The 8,534-nt window shown below is 37.1% G+C and overlaps 1 non-coding gene across 1 annotated transcript; it reads right to left on the reverse strand.

Moving 5' to 3' along the window:
* Positions 1-4,322: 4,322 nt before the first annotated feature.
* Positions 4,323-4,429, reverse strand: LOC121211700 (small nucleolar RNA R71). The gene has a single exon (XR_005906919.1). It is a non-coding gene; the product is annotated as a small nucleolar RNA R71 (small nucleolar RNA).
* Between the last annotated feature and the right edge of the window lie 4,105 nt (positions 4,430-8,534).

Here is an 8,534-nt window from a genome sequence, read left to right on the forward strand (position 1 = left end):
TTTGTGTGTTCTTTATTTTATTTTATTTTTCACAAATTGGTATCCGAGCTTTCGGGTTGTTCATCTCAATCACAGTAATGGCGTCTTTGAAGTATGAAATTCCGCTGTTGGATCGCAACACCAGATTTGCATTGTGGCAGATTAAGATGCAAGCAGTTCTTGCGTAGATGGATCTGAAGGATGCCCTGCTAAGGATAGATAAGATGCCTTCGACATTAACAGATGAAGAGAAGAAGCGTAAAGATCGAAAGGCGTTAACACAATTACATCTGCATTTGTCCAATGAAATTTTGCAGTATGTGATGAAAGAGAAGACTGTCGCTGCATTATGGAAGAGGCTAGAACAAATATGTATGTCGAAAACTCTAACAAGTAAGTTGCATATGAAACAGCGTCTTTATACTCATCGTTTAGAGGAAGGTGTGTCTGTACACGAACACTTAACAGTGTTTAAAGAAATTCTCTCAAACTTAAAGGCCATGGAGGTTCAGTATGATAAGGAAGATCTAGGGTTGATTCTACTTTGTTCGTTGCCCCCGTCTTATTCAACCTTTAGAGACACGATTTTATATAGCCGCGAGTCTCTCACAGTTGATGAGGTTTATGATTCTTTAACCTCGTATGATAAGATGAAGCATCTTGTGGTTAAACCCGACTCTCAGGGAGAGGGTCTCATTATTCGTGGGAGAAAAGATCGGAATACTAATGATGATCATAGTAGGACACAAGAACGGAATCCTCGTGGTAAATCTAAAGGTAGATCGAAGTCTTCAAACAGAGGTAAAACTTGTAACTTCTGCAAGAAGAAAGGGCACATTAAATCTGAGTGTTATAAGCTACAACATAAGATTAAAAGGGAGGCTGCAAATCAAAAGAGAAAACAACCAAAAAATTCCCGTGAAGCTGATGTTGTAGAAGACTACAGCGATGGTGAACTTTTAGTCGCTTCTAACAATGATTCTAAAGTAAGCGATGAGTGGATACTTGATTCAGGCTGCACCTTCCACGTGAGTCCCAATCGGGATTAGTTTACAACTTATGAAACAGTGTCTGAAGGTGTTGTTTTAATGGGAAATAATGCTTCGTGTAAAATTGCAGGTGTTGGAACAATTAAAGTTAAGATGTTTGATGGAGTTGTCAGAACACTTAGTGACGTACGGCATGTTCTAGAATTGAAAAAGATTTAATTTCATTGAGTACTCTTGATTCAAAATGGTACAGATACACAGCTGAAAGTGGGGTTTTAAAGATTTCCAAAGGGTCCATTGTTGTGATGAAAGGGCAGAGAAAGATTGCCAAGTTATATGTTTTGCAGGGTTCTACTGTTACTGGTGATGCAGCTGTTGTTTCCTCTTCCTTGTCAAATGATGATATTACTAAACTTTGGCATATGCGCCTAGGGAATATGAGTGAGAATGGCATGGCAGAATTGAGTAAAAGATGACTTCAGAATTAAATTAACCACAATATAAGGCAATCGAAATTCAAAGGTCACAAATCAAATTTTCTAAGAGTTTAATGCTTGGATGGGAGGAATCCTCGACGACCTTCACTTTCAACAATTCGCCTAACTCTTTCGCTTCAATATAGAACAACATAAGAATTCATTAAAAAAAATTATGAGTTATCAATTCCATGGCTATTAGTGTGGTTCTAATATTTAAAAAATTTTAATTATTCTATGTCAAATTGAAAAGAAAAAAAAAAGGGTCACACAGTCTGGGGTGCTCCACACGGCCTGGACACACGGGCTTTTCTTAGGTCGTGTGCATACTAGAGCTAATGTTTTTCAATTCTCTTTCGACATACATAGCAACAGAAATTTACACGATTTAAAGACATGGTCGTGTTAGACACACAGCTTCTCACACGGGCTTGGGAGAAGCGAAGGTTCATCTCACATGGCCTGGACATACGGACATTTCCTACATTGTGTGGGTACTGGGCATGTTTTAATTTTCTTTTCGAAAAAGAACATGTGCTAAGGTAACCTACATGGCCTGAGCACACAGGCTTGTCATGAACCGTGTGATACCTAGAGCGTAATTGTTTTGAATTTCGAAGTTACAAACGGCCTCAGAGTGCACACACGGGTGAGCGGCACGGCCATGTGGCTCAAGACGAGCCCTATACATGACCATGTCCTCTCTTTTGAACAAGGGTTTTGTTTTTTTAATTTTTTTTGTCTTCTTCTTGTCACGCCATTTGCTTCCCCTATCCTCTGTTTCTTCACCGTCCCTTCATCGTCCCTTCACCGCCGTCTACCTCCACTGCCATTTGCTGTCCCCCACCACCATTTGACTTCTCCCATTTTTTGTTGTATTTTATTTTATTTAATATTATATTTGTTTTATTATTTTATTTTATTATTATGATGATGTTCACTATGTTTATGTATAATGGTTGATAAATTATAAAACTAACATATTTTAATCTCATTCTTAATGCATTTTTGGATGAATATTTATGCAAATTGGTGAATTTGATGCTCTAAATCCCTTCAATTCATGTTCTTATACTTAGGTGAGCATTTTGGAGCAAAAGGAGAAAAAATTGGAGAAAAATAGTAGATTCAGGGGACACACGGGCTGACCACACGCCCATGTGTTAGCCCGTGTTGATTTCACACATTTCTGCCCAAACACATGGAGAAACGAAATTTTTAGGCTTTCTGATAATTCTAAAGTCTATAAATACCGAATAGAAGAAGAGATATGGATCCATCAAAGAAGATTGAAGAAAACACTCAGGGAACAGCATTAGAGCCACTTCCGAAGCAGATTTCCATCAAGATCGAATATCTCCTTTTAATTTCTTCTGAAGTTTTTATGAGTTTCTTTGTTTCTTGTGGTTTTTCTGTCTTTGAGATGTTGTTATTCAGAATTATGAACTAATTCCCTAGATACCTAGGGAAGACAAAACCTATGACGAATTCTATTATCTAGTTTTTGTTTTACATGATAAATACTGATTCTTGTTCTTAATTATGTGTGCTTATTTCTTGTTTTAATATTTTCAGGAAATTAATTCATATTTAATGTGCTTAATTCAATGGAGCAAAAGTCCCTGTTTAACATTAGATCTAGTATAATTGACTGGAGTTGCATGCAATCCTAGAAATAGGACAACATAAATCTACCGGATTAGAGTCAAATATAATAGGGGAATTCATAGATCGAGTTAATGCGACAATAGGAGTTTTAATTAGAAAGAGATTTCAATTAATCAACCTAGAGTCAGTTGCTTCTACTCTCAAAAGAGATATTGGCATAATTTAGGGATTTCTACGGAACACCAAGTGAATAAATCTTTTAAATCAGATTAATAATAATAGAAGAAGTTTAGGTGGATTCTTTCATGGGTATTGTCTCGCTCATTGGTTTTCTTTCAATTATTTTCTTAATTCATTCTCTGTTGCGATCTTAGTTAAATTAGTTTAGTGATTTTAGATTAAAATTCATCACTCCAAATTGTCAGCTAAATAATAAGAAAACGGTAATTACTAATACTTTTAGTTCTCATGGATACGATATCTCTACTCACCTTAGCTATACTATTGTTTGATAGGTGTGCTTGCCTTTGTCGAAAATTTTAGTACAAAAAACACACATCAAGTTTTTGGCGTCGTTGCCGAGGACTAAAATATTAGGAACACTTTATTTTTATTAATTTAGTCTATTTTATTTTATTTTATATTTTTGTTTTAGTTTAATTTTACATTCTAATTTTTCTTTTATTTGCTTCTGGCAGGTTCTTTTGGTTTATGACTAGAAGAAACCCACCGGGACCATTACTTTTTTATACTAAAATTGAAAATACAGCTCACAAAGATCGTAGAGAAGCAAGGTAGAGTCAACAAATTATAGTAAACAGACAAGAGGACCTCATTATTACTGAGAAGATGGACGATAATCAGAATATTCAACTACCTCCTGCAGCTGCAGTAGCTCCTATTCCTCGAATTATGTATGATTATGCCAAGCCCACTCTGACTGGGGCTGAATCGAGTATTCTGCAACCCACCATTGCTACAAATAATTTTGAACTGAAGCTGAACACTATTCAATGGTACAGCAGTTTTTTCAATTCGATGTTTACAAGACGAAGATCCAAATATTCATTTGGCCAATTTCCTAGAAATCTGCAATACTTTTAAGATTAATGGTGCCACTGATGACGCTATTCGCTTACAATTATTCCCTTTCTCGTTGAGGAACAAAGCAAAACAGTGGTTAAACTCTTTACCATTAGGTTTCATCACTACATGGGCTCAAATGACCGAGAAATTTCTGCTAAAGTACTTCCCACTGACTAAGACAGCCAAATTGAGGAACAACATCTCTTCCTTTGTACAAATTGATTTAGAGACTTTATATGATGCATGGGAAAGATACAAGGACTTATTAAGAAGGTGCCCTCACCATGGGTTACCCTTATGGTTACAGTTTCAAACTTTCTACTACGGTTTGAATCCCTCAACTAGACAATTAATCGATGCAACAGCCAGTGGAACACTTAACAATAAAACACCCAAAACGGCTTATGAATTTATTAAAGATATGACATTGAATAATTATCAGTGGCAAGTCATGCGGACAAAGCCGATGAAAGCTGTCGTTGTTTTTAACTTAGATGCAGTCACTGTGTTATCAAACCAGGCAGAGGTATTAAATAAGAAAAGTCATGGTTTATATCTTTCTATGCAGGTACATCCGTTGATGTAATGCGATACAAATGGAGGTGAAATAAATAATCCAAAATGTTTACCCTTTGCTCCTAGCACAGAGAATGAACAAATCAATTATATGGGTAATAATTTTAGGTCTCAAAATAACCCTTATAGTAATAACTATAATGCAAGTTGGAGAAACCATCCCAATTTCTCTTAGGGTGGTCAAGGAAATCAGAGAGCACAACCCCCTCTAGGCTTCCAACAACCACCTTATCAGTAAGAGAAAAATCCAAACCTTGAGGAGATGTTGACAAAGTTTATCTCGATGTCAAAAACTAAATTTCAAAACACTGAGGCAGCACTAACAAATCAACAAGCATTGATTCAAGAGCTCGAGGATCAAATAGGACAACTTGCTAAGATAATTTCAAAAAGACCACAAGGTAGCTTGCCTAGCAATACTAGAACTAACTCAAGGGAGCAGCTTCATGCAATTACTGTTCAAGACGAATAAGGGTTAGTTGAATTTGAACAAGAACTGAGGCAAGAAATTGTGGTGAATATTAATAAGGTTGAGGAAGATAAGTAAGAAAAAAAGCTGGTTGTCAAAGAAAATATACCTCGAGTGTTATATCCTAACGCGACGAAAAGAGACCACACAAATGAAAATTTTGGTAATTTCCTCAAGTTCTTAAAAGAATTACATATTAAATTACCATTTGTTGAAGCTCTTTTGCAGATGCCAAATTACGTTAAATCTTTAAAGGAGTTATTGGAAATTAAGAGGAAAATTACATGGCCTAAAACAGTCCACACGACATGGACATACGGGCGTGTCCTAGGTTGTGTGAGCCTTCGAGCTAATTTTTCCAATTTTAAATCAAGTTAGAGAGTTACACGGGCAAGACACACAGCCGTGTGCGAGATACGACCGAGCCACACTAGCATGGGAGAAGTCGTGTGACACACATGATCTGGACACACGGGCGTATCTGAGGCCGTGTAAAGACTGGGTCTGCATTTCTTATAGCACACAGGCTAGCAAAAGTGCCATAAGAGTGTATGACATGGTTGTGTAGCCCAACACGAGCCTCACACGACTGTTCACCCTTTTAACCCTAAAACCTTAAAATTTTATTTTACTTTGTCTTTTTCCTTTCTTCCTCAACCTTCACCGTCGTTTTTCCTTACCTTTCATTTTTCGACCACCTCCGTCCGGCTAAACTACCAACCCCACGACTGCCACAACCACCCCCAACTTTAACTAATTCGACCTAGTTATGCCCCCACACTCCACCCTCGTACGCTCTTCATGCCTCCCACCCTGATCCTCCCTTCCTCTCCCTCACCGAGCTTTGTCCCCTCCGGCCACTGATACACTACACCCTTCCCCTCCCCATCTTTTCATTCCCCTTATTCCTCCATTCGACAAGCCACCCCCTTCACCTCTTCCCTTTCTTTCCTTCTCCTTTTTCCCCCTAAATCGCAACCCACCCTTATGTCAGTCCCTCTCCCCAACCTCCCTCTTCCACGTCGAACAGTCGCGCCCATCGACCACCGTACAACCCATTATGTCACCGCATCGTCCACAACTCTTGTCACCGCCCCATTGTTTACTTTATTTTATTTTATTTTATTTCTTTATTTCTTTATTTCTTTATTTGTTTGTTTATTATTGTTGTTATTATTATCATTTCTTACTATTATAATTTTTCTCTAGTTATTATTATTTTGAATTTGCTTATTATTCTTCATTTCACTATCATCACTTTATCATTATGTTTGTTACTATTTTGGCTTATTATTATGCTAGTTATTATTATTCATTATCTTATTTTTCTTATTTTTCTTAATCTTCTTATCATTAATCTATTTTTTATTATTTGTTCATTGTTTTTATTGCTTTTATTGTTTTTGTTCTTAGTATCCAGATTATGTTTTTTTTCTTTGTTATCATTTTTAGTTTTCTATTTAGTTTCTTATTTTTATTTTCCTTAATGTTTTTCTTACTTCTAAATTAGTCTGCATATTTAGTAGAATTATCACCTAATTTTTGCATGATTGATACTAGTCGATTCTCTATTTAGACTGTTTCGATTGGCCTGCACGTCATAAGATGCTTCTTAATGTCGTATTTTACTTTACACGATTGTTTTTCCAATCTCTCTGTTTGTGTATTTGGTAATTCTTAGACTATTTTCAGATAGTGGATTATTATATTTTTCAGGCACACCATGACAAACACACGTCGCAAATCTAAGGTCATCGTTCCCACTTCAAAAAAGTGGAAGACGCCGGGCGCGACCTCCTCTTCGGGTGCTTCTGTCGAGGCACGCTATCCATTCCTCCACTTTTTTCAGAGTTCCTAAAAGGAGTTATATCAACTACTTCAACTACGACCACTCATTTTAGGCCGATGTATTGATTGGGCCGCTTTGGAGCAGGTCCAATTAGCTGATCATGTTCGTACTTTCATTTCTACATCCCCATGGGATCGGTTCTTTTCCATCATCGAGCCCACATATATGGAGCTGACCTTGGAATTCTATTCGACATTTTCTCTACAACATGTCATGATGAACCATGATAAGTCAAGCACTATTACCTTCAAACTCAGTGGCCTGGCACGCCATATGAGTCTCACTGAGTTCAGTGCTGCTTTGGGACTATATACTGAAGGGTTTATGAGTTCTGACAACATCCTTCGTTTACATCGGCACATACACTACTCGTCATCTCTTTGTTGGATCGACTTTATGGTGAATAAGACACCTTATAATACGAGTTGCTCGAAGGCAACTTCCCTTCCTCCAGCCTTACGGTATATTCACGCCCTTTTAATTCACACATTGACTGATAGGAGGGAGAGCACAGAGTCATCAGTACCACTGATGCATATTTTTTATGGAGCATGGCCACAAGGAATATTTTTTATTTAGCCTACTTCATCGCCCTTACCTTCCACTATCAGACAGACCGTAACAGGAAGGGTCCTATCTGCCTAGGCTTTTATGTGACTCAACTCGCTCGACACTTCAATCTTCTTGACACTTCGATCTTCTCAACACACCGCAACAGTCCCTCACGCTTACACTCGCCAACTATATGTCTCTATAGGGGATATCGAGCGACTTCGTGGAGTGGATCCTCCTCAGTACAGACTATATCATTCTAGCTCTCAGAATGAACCTGAGGACTTCACTAATGATGTCCCTTTCCATCACGAGGACTTACCATATCCTCCATCTTAGAGTCACTGTCATGTTTTTCTATTGCTACATTAGAGGACCTCTCTGAGTGGTTCACTCGCTTCGAGCAGCACTACTTTCAGAGGTTCGATAGTATTGACGCGAGACTATAGCAGATCTGTCAGCACCTCCACATCTCTTCTTCGACACTAGCGACTCACCCTACTGATGCCTCCGACTATGAGGATCATTGATTTTATTTGTTTTCTTTTTTAATTTTATTTTATTTTATTATAATTATGTTTATTTCTGTTTTTGGTTGTTTTGTTTTTATATTTATTTTCTTGTACCTCTTTTAATTATTATCTTTTGAACTATATTTTTATGGTTATTATTTCTACTTGAGTTATAACTCCTTAATCTTCTTCACTATTTGTGTTTATTTTCTTATTATTTTGTCCGGAATCATGCACTACATCTAGATTTGTCTACAATTCCAATTTCCACCATTCGGTCAATGTCATCCAATATTTAGGGCAGTTTCTATTTTCTCCCTCTCTTATGATATTCTGCTTCTACTGTAATTATATTTGTTTGTACATTGAGGACAATGTACATCTTAAGTCTGAGGAGATTATTTTTATCATTATTAGAAAATCCTTGAATTACGTCTT

The sequence above is a fragment of the Gossypium hirsutum genome, chromosome A12 (assembly GCF_007990345.1).
Source record: "Gossypium hirsutum isolate 1008001.06 chromosome A12, Gossypium_hirsutum_v2.1, whole genome shotgun sequence".
Classification (NCBI taxonomy): Eukaryota; Viridiplantae; Streptophyta; class Magnoliopsida; order Malvales; family Malvaceae; genus Gossypium; species Gossypium hirsutum.